At 44.4% G+C, this 12,264-nt stretch overlaps 1 protein-coding gene across 1 annotated transcript in view; it reads right to left on the reverse strand.

Annotated features, from left to right (window-relative positions):
• Window positions 1–12,264, reverse strand: part of Slc2a13 (solute carrier family 2 member 13) — a 327,266-nt gene that overhangs the window by 8,772 nt on the left and 306,230 nt on the right. The window lies entirely within an intron of this gene.

Consider the following 12,264-nt stretch of genomic DNA (forward strand, 5'->3'; position numbering starts at 1 on the left):
TTGAACACCTCAAAGCCGACTGCCAGGGACACATCTCCTCCAATAAGACCACACCTCGGTCAATGAATGTCGTGCCCAACCTCGACCAGCAAGGAAGACACGACTAGCAGAGATCTTCTTCAGGCAGTTTATTTAGGATCCTGGATATAAGCTTATTCTCTCTCCCCGGGGAACGCCCTGTATCAGCTTAAATACCTGACGCTGACCAACCTCAGCATGCCACGCGGGTCATGTAGACAGGCTGTCACTATGCGGAAGCTAGCAGGCAAGGCAGACATAGCCAAGTAAGGACTTATTTATTACAAGGAGTGCTCACCCTTGGGAGGGTGGAAGGCAGAAGCCAACATGATCTTTGGGGTGCGGCACGTCGAAGCTCCCTACAAATGAGGCCACACCTCCTAATCCTTCCCATCAGTTAAACCAACTGGGAACTTAGCATTCATGCATGTAAGTGAATGGGGGCCATTCTCATTCAAACCCATATCATAATGCAAAATGCATTCAGTCCAATATCAAAAAATTCCCCATAGGTTGGGGGGTGCTGGGAGCAGGGAGTCTCCCAGGCATTAATGGAGGTAACCTTAGCTGAGACTCACAGCAGTGGGGATGTGGAACCTGAAGAGGCCACCTCTTGTAGCCAAGGAAGACCCCATTGGAGCTACAGGGGCACCAATGTACCCACAAATTTGATTCCAAATTTATCCTATCTATAAGCAATAGAGGGACAGGGGATGGAGCAGAGACTGAGGGAATGGCCAACCAATAACCAGCCCAACTTGAGACCCATCCCATTGATAAGTGTCTCAGTCAGGGTTTCTATTCCTGCACAAACTCATGACCAAAAAAGCAAGCTGGGAAGGAAAGGGTTTACTCAGCTTACACTTCCACATTGCTGTTCATCACCAAAGGAAGTCAGGACTGGAACTCACACAGGGCAGGAAGCAGGAGCTGATGCAGAGGCCATGGAGGGATGTTACTTACTGACTTGCTTCCCCTGGCTTGCTCAGCTTGCTCTCTTATAGAACCCAAGACCACCAGCTTGGATGGCACCACCCATAATGGGCTGGGTCCTTCCCACTTGATCACTGGTTGAGAAAATGCCTTACAGCTGGATCTCATGGAGGCATTTCCTCAACTGAGGCTCCTTTCTCTGTGATAATTCCAGCTTGTGCCAAGTTGACACACAGAACCAGCCAGGACAGCCAGCAACAATCCCTGTCCCTGTTAGTGATCCTCTGTTATGTTTGCAGACAGGAGCCTACCATGCTTGTCCTCTGAGCGGCTCCACCTAGCAGCTGACTGAAACAGATGCAGAGACCCACAGCCAACATTGGATGGAGCTCGGGGACTCTAATGGAAGAGCTGGGTGAAGAATTGAGGGCCCCAAAGGAGATAGGAACTCCCCGGGAAGACCAATAGAGTCAACTAACCTGGACCCTTGGGGGCTCTCAGAGACTGAGCCGCCAACCAAAGAAATTACATGGGCTGGACCTAGGCCTCCCCAAACATATGTAGCAGATGGGCAGCTTGGTCTTCATGTGGGTTCCCCAACAACCAGAGTGGGGGCTCCCTAAAGCTGTTGCTTGTCTGTAGAATACATTCCCATAAGTGGGGCTGCCTTGTCCAGCTCAGTGGGGAGAGGATGCGTCTAGACCTGCAGAGACTTGATGTGCCAGAGTGGGGGATACCTACGGGAGCCTCTACCCTCTCAGTGGAGAAGGGAATAGAGGATGGTGGAAGGACTGTGTGAGGGGGTACAGGGGTGCAGAGCCTGAGATATGAAGTGAATAAAGTATATTAAAAAATCTTAACCTCTCGTCAGCACAGCTCTCTGTGGAGCTGAGAGGTCACCGAGCAGTGAATGGGGCTTGTGTGTTTACGGGTTTATGAGCAGAAAGCAACAGTTGACATCTCCTGATAAAATCTTCCACTCAATATCCTCCACCTTAACTTCTCGCCAGAGACAACATGCTTTGAGTTATTCTACCTGTAAGAAAATAATAAATAAGGAAATGAAGCCAAGAGAGAAGGGAAAGACAGAAATAAAGAAAGGCTTCAGGTAGACAAGCTCCTGGAGGGGTGGGTTGGAGGGTGGAGGACGCTCACAAACAATGAACGTTTCCGGAAAACCTCTACTTGCTATTTTTCTCACCACAGTGCTTACTGAAGTCTGTGTATTTCAAGGGGAACTGTGTGCTGCTCAGCACAGCTTTTACCTCCGGGCTGAACAGGGTAGAGAGCCTGTCACTCCCTGTCATCCCTGAGTGGATGTCAGGAAAGCTGTGAGGCCCTGACCCGGTAGAGACAGTAGAGACACACATTCAGAAGCATGCAGACAGCTAATGACTGAGGCTGTGAGACCACTCTCGGCCTTCACAGCACAGACACGAGACATTTCAACTGTAGAACCAAGATATGGACTCTGAACACCACAGGGCTGCAGGCCTCCACTCTGCAGGGCAGTCCTGGCCATGGCTAGCACCACTGGATGCTCCTGCAAAGAAGAGGCAGGCAGACATGGGCATAGTAGAAGCCACGCTGTGTGGGGCAAAATCAGAAAAGGTGATCCAAAGAACGAGGAGACTGTGGAAGAGGACGGAGAGCACAGGTCCGTCAGGCACAGGACATAAAGGTGACGGTGAGCCCTGTACCGTAATATTCACATAGGAAAATGTCATAAAGAAGCCCGGTATTTTGTAGGAAACTAAGAAAAAGGGACACCTCATTCTGGCCGTGTGGCAGTGAATATCCAACTGCAGAGTGAGCAGACTGAAGCTGAGGCGCCCCAAATAAACCAGTGAGCTTTCCCGGCCCTCGTCTGAGCCCGAGCTCCTTCAACAGTGAGTTAACAAATTAATCACAGTCTGAAGGTGAGACTGTTGTCTCCCCCATCAGATTTGACAGCTGTAAATGGAAGAAGCCAGTAGAGGAACTAAGCAGTGCCAATAACAACTGCTCTGGCTGCAGTTACCCTCAAGAACACACCCCTGCCGTCCTACACAGGGCAAGCCTCCCGTACCGTTCTTCTATTCACAACAAATGCATTTAGTTTAATCATGCACTGTACAGAAGAGGGCAGAAGAGAAACACAGTATGGATTTAAAATGCATAACCTCTCATTTTTACTTACTGAAAACCTTAGGACTTTTCTTTCTTCCCCAAAGAGGAAATGTTCCCAAATCTGACTTTGGGTAAGGAAACGGAGTATATTCATAAGATGGGATGATTTTTCTAGCTTTATTTCTGGTGCATAGGACTTCATGTAGACATCGCAGGCAAGCTATTCGTCACTGTAATTCGGCCATCCTTGACTTGCTATAGAGCCTGGGTGATACCTTTCCTGTTCTGCTGGGTTGCCTGCATAGGCTTTCTTTGCTAAGTGACTATTGCAGACAGCGAACAAAGCATGTTTTGTCTATTCTTGCCCGGGGACTGTGATGTCTAGGACAAGACCACCAGCTACGGCCACAAAGCCAGAGGTTAGCTCTGATGGTTCTTTTGGCTGTGGGACACCGAACTTGAAAGTGGGCATGGGGGTGTGCTTTGCCCCCCAGGAAAGGACAACTTTTATTCTCATCTGAGGAAAAAAAATACCAAGCAATCAAAGGACAATAATAAAACATATTTCCTTGACATTCATTTTTGTTTTTAATTATATGTGTATTTATATATATGGGGTGTCTGGAGTTATGTGCCCATGAATGCAGGTGCTTGTAGAGTCCATAGAATGGTGTTGTAGCCCCTGGATCTGGAATCACAGGCAGACATGACCATTCCAATATAGGTAATGAGAACCTAATGTGGGTCTTCTGCAAGAGCAGCAGGAAGTCTTGTGGGAGTTTGGATGATGGCTCCCATGAGGCTCTTGTGTTTGAATACTCAGTCCTCAGTTGGCGGGACTGCTTGGTAAGGATTAGGAAGTGTGGCCTTGTTGGAAGAGGTGTGTTACTGTGGGCAGGGTTTGAAACTTCAAAAGCCCATACCATTTCCCAGTCTCTCTTCTCTCTCTCCCTCTTCTTCTCCTCCCTCTCCCTTTCTCTGCTTTGTTCTTGTAGGTCAAATGTCTCAATCTCAGCTAGTGTCCAGCACCCTGCCTGTCTGCCTGCTGACATTATGGTCATGGATTCACCCTCTTGTACTGTAATTGGTATTCGAGACCAATAGACTTTTTTCTAAGTTGTCTTGGTCATGGTGCAGGCTGGACAGCAGGAGAAAAGTAACTAGGACAGTAGTTGGTAACCACAGAAGCATGCCCCCAGACTTTGATAGTTTTCAGAAGCAATGCTAACTTTTGAGTATCTCATCAAAGGAGCTAGGAGAAGTTACTGTTTAAAAAAGTGACTCATTACTTTACACTAACTCCAGTCACTATTTAGTCACCCAATATGAAAACAAAAAATGAAAAATGAGAGCCTAAAACCAAAAATTAGAGCCCTTTGTGTTAACAGCAGCTGTACAGCCTTTAAACTCTAATTATAGGTCTACAGGTGACCACGGTATGAGCCTGTCACTTGTGATATGCATACCATGCTAAGGAAAGCACACAAAGTTCCCCAGTGCCTTATCTGCCCACATTGTACTTGGTTTTGTACTTTTTTTTTTTCTGCATAGGATTGTTACATAAAAGCAATTTGGGGGAAGATGGCAGTCTTTCTTTAGTTACTTTCCTTTCTAGCAAAAAGAAGACCTTTAGAATTCCTAAGCAATTATATTAACAATGTGGGCAAATTCAAAGCATTAGAGACAGAGCTAAAAGTTTATTCTTATTTTTATTTTCAAATTTATCTCTATATTAAATTGCAGCACCAGGGATTTTCACCAGTCATTCCTATACTCTTAATGAGAAATAGATTCACAGAATATAAGCAGGCCAATGGGAACATGTCTCATGCCAAGGAGGACTCGGTGATTATTGGTACAGCAATTCTGATTCCAATCGGTGAGGCAGAGTGATGTCACATTATGCTATAAAAGAAACCAGTGGGAGAGACAGCCTGAAAACTCCACTTATCAAGGCTGCTGTGTAACAAACAGATATGCACATGAAAAAGCCCATGATGGACGTGTGAACTGTGAAGGTTTTAATTTTCTGGGAACAAAAAACATCATTGAGTCTCTGTCCTTTAAAACGTGTCCCTGGTTTAATTTTTAGTTCCCATACAGAATAATCCGAAGAATCCCATTGGATGCCCACAGAACACTGATGGATACCTCCAAAAGGTATGGTAAACTAGGAAGCCAAGAAGGTGAGGTTTAAGAGGTTCTAATCTCTTAAAAACTTCTATTCAGAAAGAAGCCCAGAATGCTTTGCTTCTCTTCTTTCACAAGAGCCCCACTTTGCAAGCCACTCTTATCCTTCTACTCCACTCCCCCAATCCTTTCATTTTCACCTGTGCAGCTCAGAGACCTCACCAAGCAGCTGAGGGTTGTGTGGCTGAGACTCAGCAGTAGCCCAGCCCACTGGATCCAACCCATCTGTCCTTCCGCTGCAACTGTGGGATGTGGTTGGAGGTTAAGGTTATTCTCAGGTCTTTGTCCTACTGACCCTGCCCTACCCCAAAGTGCTCCAGCTCGTGCCAAAAAAGCCACAGGTGGTGTCTGTAGTTCTCCACAAGCTCAACAGATATCCACGGCGTCACCTTTCTGGGGCCGTGGGTTAGCACCACTGTGTTACTTCTGTTTAGAACCTATATTTTTAACATCAAGTTTGCCTCTTTTAGGATGTGGTGGCTTTGGGCTTAAGCTCCCCCTTTTGATAGAGGGATTTCAAGCAAGGACCCAGAGTCTCCCCTCCAAGCAGTAGAACAGAGAGTTCCATAGGGAAGGTAACATCCCCTCATCCTCATGTGTAAAGTTACAGACATGATCACTATCCGTCAGCTCCCTCCCAATCATTCCTGGGACCACAGCTCTGAGTTGAGGCTCTGGCTGAGTCACCCACACTGGGCTGGGATTTTGGTCCTCCAGGTACCTTGGAGCCCCTCATGTTCTTGTAAGCAACTCCTCGCCCCACAATCCTGTAAATCAGTTCAATAAACTGTCTGGATCCCGAAGCTAGATTTGGTGGAATTGTTTCTTGGGTCGGTTGTGGGTTCTCAAATAGGCATGAATATACATTGGTTCATAGCTCCTGGACACATCCACAGACCAAGTCGAGAGTCTCAAAATTATTAGTAAAACAGTGCCTAGGTTCATTGTAAAGTAGTCATCGTAACTGAATCCATAACAGCTCCCGGGAGTGTATGACAATTGGCAGAGACTCCCACCCCTGCGGTAGTATCAAGGCCCTCGGACGCCTTTCCCAGGCCTCCTTGGAGGCACCCCACTTGGCTCACTGTTCTGGAATTCCTCTGAGAATCATTCAGAAATCCACTTCCCTGCCACTGCTTTTCAGCCTGCTTCTTTTTTGTCAGCTTCTGAGTATCTTTCCTTAATTCCCCCTCTCCTTCCGCTTCTTGTCATGACCAGCCAACCACTCAAAGACAGGTAAGTGCAAAGGAGTCATGGCCAATTTCAACTGAGGCGGGTACAAATTTAATTAAAAGAACCGCGGGGCTGAGAATTTATCTCTGTGGAGCAATGCGTGCATAGAAGCCTGGGTTTGATCCCCTGGGTCTTCCCCCAGATAACAACCTCAAGATCGTTATGAGATCTATGAGTCATGTGACAGACAGTGGGTTTAATTAGATAGAGGTCATCAAATAAAACCTACAGCAGAGACATAAATTCCAACACTGTGTGGCACAATCACTTCGAAATAATGAAAATGACGTCCCCTGGGTTTGACTGGCTTGCTGGGGAGCTCAGAACACAGGTTTAATCCGAACCAATTTTCTACAGCACTGCCCTCTGCTGGCATGCAGCACAGGGTCTAGGGGGCTCTAAGGCACCATTTTTGCTGGCTCTTGAGGCCTGAGGGAGCCAGCTACTTGCTTATTGTTTATGCCCTGGATATGGCTTCCGGGCTAGTCTCCTTTCCTGATCCAGTGATATTTCAAACATTTAGTCTTCATTAGGAAGTACTGAAGCTCAAAACTAAACCCCTAAACTGATACACAGACACACACACACACACACACACACACACACACACACACACACACACACATTTCTGGAAGCCTTGGTAACTTGAGATTGCCTGAGCCCATGTAGATACTGTTTAATGTGGCTTTGCTGCAACCAGCCATGCTACAGACCCTGTTGTTACTCTGATATTGTGAACAATGATGTAATGCTTGGCAAAGCTATACTTGTTTTTTTTTTTTTTGGCAAAAACATGAATGAATAAATGAATGAATAAAGACAATGAATTTAGAGTAAAATATATCGTTATCATTCATTGACAGTGAGTCAATAACAGTTGAACAATTCAAATCATTTAAAGCCAAGACAACACAAGAGTAAATGAAACCAACAACACACTTAGTCAGGGCCGATATTATTTCTCTGGTGCAGAGTTTGGTGTGCCATGATGGGACTCAGGATGGCAATGGGTACCATTGCCCTCCAGGTCCAATCAGAGATCTGAGGGTTTTCCCCAAAGACTAAAGCTCTTAACTGGACTGTTACAGCCCTGGGCTGTTTGGGAATTTTATGACGCTCAATATATTATAATAGTTAATCCCAGGAAGGACGCAATGTTTATTACCTTCCCCCTTCCTTCCCTACGATCACAGGCCACATTGCACACCATCCATTGCTTAGATGTTTATCAGAGACATTAAGATACTTTTCTTAGTTCTCACCGAGCCAATCCGGGGACATTTTTCTCCACTGTGCCCTGAGCATTTGAGGAGACAGCTATGCATCCTTATTTAACTGTGATTGTAAGGGCACATAAGGAGTGGCATCCTTATGCCCTGTAAATATTACATAGTTCATCCACTTTATTGTGAGCCTAAAGGGTGTCAAGCCACACCAGCACAGGATTCTGTTTCCTTCCACTGCAAACAGGGCCTGCACAGGACCCCTCGCTCATCTCTCTCTGCAGATGTGTGGGAGGAGTGCAAGCTAATTTATCACTGTAGGCTGATTGATGCAAACAATAGGATACTTGAGAGTTTTAAAATTCTGTTTTTAATTCCATTCTACAGCTGTTTTCTATCAAGTGCTTCCTCAGTAAACCTGTGTTCCCAATAGAACCGGCCATGATTGAACTGAATCTTCAGTTGATGGAATTGACTAATATTTGTGCAGATGAGTTATGTGTTAAAAACCTTAATATATATGAAATCATTTACCTATAATAGCTATAGCATCATAGCTCTGCTTATGTATATGAGACATGACATATACATATATACACATCACATCCACATCATATACATACATATACCTCACATACATATACATCACACATACATATACCTCACATACATATACATCACACATACACATTACATCACACATACACATACATATCATATATACATACACATACAAATATGTCATATACATATACATCACACACACATATATACATCACACATGCATATATATACATCACATATACATATACACCACATATACATCACACATATACATCATGTATAGAAACACATATAAATACAACATATACATACATATACGTATAGACACACATGCACACTTTCCCATATTATGCGGCAGGGGCATTTGAACTTCATTTTACTCCCTTTTTCTCCCTCAATATAATTACCCCTCTAGTTCGGGTTTGTATAGAGACCTCTTTCTAGAGTGCTTTTCTTTTTGGAGAATTCTAATGGAAACAGGGATGGGATGAACACTGCCTTCCACCTCCCAAGTTGTTATTCTTTCTACATGGACAGGAAATGATGAATTGACGTCATTAGCTAAAGTAAGTGGAGCAAAATATTTCTCAGACCTCTGGTCTCCACGCACTTTTCTGACTCAGGATCACTTCTAATCCTGAACTCCAGCCCATAATTAGAACCGAAAGGATGCTTATGTGAGCTGGAAATATCACATAATGACTTCACTAACTAGGAAATTCATTTGCGGTGGCTGATGTCCTACAAGGAGAACACTCATTCAAATGTAATTACAGGGTGCTGCCTGGCGGTTTCTAATAATGGATTAAAACATGAGGCCCCATCATGGTTTTTCTTGATGTAGTCGCGTCGGCAAGGAATTAAAAATTTTCCCTAAAAGTTGCTTAAGTGCTTGAGAATGTCTAGAAAGTCTCGGGAGTTATTTCAAATATAAAGCGCATCATTAGCTACCAATACAGGAATCGCCTAAGTGATGAGAAGGTGGAAGCCAGTAGGGTGAAGCCATCAGCGGTACGATGTGCTCACATTTCCGTCTCACTTTACTAAAGGCTAAACACAGTAGCTGCATAGTCAAGCATCTTAACTGTGATCCATTTTCTGCCCGATTCACAGAAACTCCTGAAACACTCATTGACTGTCAACAGTGAAACTGAGACTTATCTCGATTTTTCTAAACTGTATAACAGCTGTATCCAAATCTACCCATAACTGTTAATCTCACTGTCAACCTGATTGGGACTTACAGTTACCATGGAAACTTACTTCTGGTTGTGATCTAAGAATATTTCCAGGAAGAACATAACTGAGGAAGAAGGCCTACTCTGGTTGTGTGTGGCGCCATCCCCCAGGCTGGATCTGCAGAGTAGCATTCATCTCTTTGCTTCCCGGCTGTGGGTGCAATGTAGCCGATGCTTCATGGTCCTGCCATGATGGGTTGAACTCTCAAACTGTAAGCCTGAAGAAACCTTTCCTTCTTTTTGTTGCTTTGGTCAGACAATGAGAAAAGTAACCAATTCACTGTCCAGCCTTCCTCTCCCTCCCCTGCTAGTCCGAAACAAATCGTGTCACATCTACTAGCAAGGTTTCCATAGAGCCCAGATGGACCAGAATCCTTTCTGAAAGCAGTGCTAAGTGCACTTAGTGCCCTTGTAAAGAAATTGGGGAGGCCTCATACTAACAAATTCAAAGTATATCTCCAGGCTCTAGAAAAGAAGAGCAGGAGGAGGAGGAGGAGGAGGAGGAGGAGGAGGAGGAGGAGGAGGAGGAGGAGGAGGAGGAGGAGGAGGAGGAGGAGACAGCAACAGCAGCAGCAAATACCCAGAAGGAATAGATGGCAGGAAATAATCAAACTCAGAGTTGAAATCAATCAATTAAAAAAGAACGAGAACTATATAAAGAATCAATAAAACCAAGAGCCGATTCTTTGAGAAAATCAACAAGATAGACAAACCTTTAGGCAAACTAAGTTAAGGGCAGAGAGACAGTAACTAAATTAAGAAAATCAGAAATGAAAAGGGAGACATAACAATGGACACTGGATTTTTTTCCTAATCTGTAGGTTGCTGGTTTGTCTTATTGACAATGTCCTTTGCCTTATAGAAGATTTCTAGTTTCATGAGGTCCCATTTATCAATTCTTGGTCTTAGAGCATGAGGGCCAGCAGAAAGAATGGAAACAGGCAACTTTGAGAGGTAGGAGGTAGGGAGACACTCCAGAATGTACCAGAAACCTGGGAGGTAAGAGACACTCAGGAGTCAAAGGGAGGGACCTTAGATAAAATGATGTACAGTGGGGAGAGGGAATTCGTAGAGCCCACCTCCAGCATATGGGAGAACAAAAAAAAAAAAATCCAAGATAGCCCAAATGATCCTGAACAACAAAAGAACTTCTGGAGGCGTCACTATCCCTGACTTCAAGCTATATTACAGAACAACAGTAATAAAAACTGCATGGTATGGGTATAGATACAGACAGGAAGATCAATAGAGTCGAATCAAAGACCCTCAAATAAAGCCCCACATCTACGAACACTTGATTTTTGACAAAGAAGTCAAAACCATACAACAGAAAAGGAAGAACATCTTCAATAAATGTTGCTGGTCCAACTGGATGTCTTCATGTAGAAGAATGCAAATAGAACCATACTTATCAAATGAATCAAAGACCTCAATATAAAGCCAGCTACACTAAATCTAATAGAACAGAAAGTAGGGTTAGCCTTGAAGTCATCAGTACAGGAGACAACTTCCTGAACAGAACACCAATAGCTCAAGAATTAATAAATGGTACCCTAGGAAACTGAAAAGCTTCTGAAATCGAAAGGACACCATCATTAGGACAAAACAACAGCCTATAGATTGGTAAAAGATCTTCACTAATCCTATACCCAACAGAGGGATAATATCCAAAATATATGAACTCAAGAAGTTAGACAACAACGACCCAAATAACCCAATTAAAAATGGGGGAAGGAGTTTGTTAGTCATTAGGGAAATGTTACAACAACTCTGAGATTCTGCCTTACATGCAGCAGAATGGCTAAGACCAAAAACTCAAAAGGACAGCACACGATGGTGAAGATGTGGCACAAGGAGAACACTTCTCCACTGTTGGTGGGAGTGCAAACTTGTACAGCCACTCAGGAAATCAATTTGGTGGTTTCTCAGAAGATTGGGAATAATCTTCCTCAAGACCCAGCTATACCACTCCTGGCCATATACCCAAAAGATGTTCCACCATCCCACCATCAACAGAAGAATGGGTTCAGAAAATATGGTATATCTATACAGTGGAATACTACTCAGCCATTAAAAAGAAGAAATTATGAATTTTTTGGACAAATGGATGGAGCTAGAAAATATCACCCTGAGTGAGGTAACGTAGACCCAAAAGGACATGAGTGGTATGTACTCACTTATAAGTGGATATGAGCCATAAAGTGCAGGATAACCATGCTATAATCAATAGTACCATAGAAGCCAAATAAGATGGCCCAAGGGAGGGTGGTTGAATCTTTCTCAGAAGGGGATACAAAATAGATCTTGAATGTTGATAGAAGGAGGGGACTGGGTGGAAGAGGGAATGGTGAGAGGAGCTGGGCAGGGGTGGGAACATCATCATATGTAAGGAGAACAGGGGAGAGAGAAGTGATATTCGTGCGTGGGGGCAATCTCTAGGACGTGGAATGGGGAGGAGTCCTATAGAGTCTATGGGGGTGACTCTAGCTGAGAGTTCCAGCAGTGGGAGATACGGATCCTTAAGTGGTCACTTCCTATAGCCAGGTAGGACTCCCAGTGCAGGAATAAGGACCTTGGCCCACCCACAAAACTTTCAACCCAAAATGTACCCTGCCTAAGAACAACAATATGACTACACATGGAGGGACCCATGGCTCCAGCTGCATATGTAGCAAAGGATGGGCTTGTCTGCCATCAATGGAAAGGGAGGTCCTTGGTCCTATGGAGGCTTGATGCCCCCAGTGTAGGGGAATGTT

This window comes from Rattus norvegicus, chromosome 7 (assembly GCF_036323735.1).
Source record: "Rattus norvegicus strain BN/NHsdMcwi chromosome 7, GRCr8, whole genome shotgun sequence".
Lineage (NCBI taxonomy): Eukaryota > Metazoa > Chordata > Mammalia > Rodentia > Muridae > Rattus > Rattus norvegicus.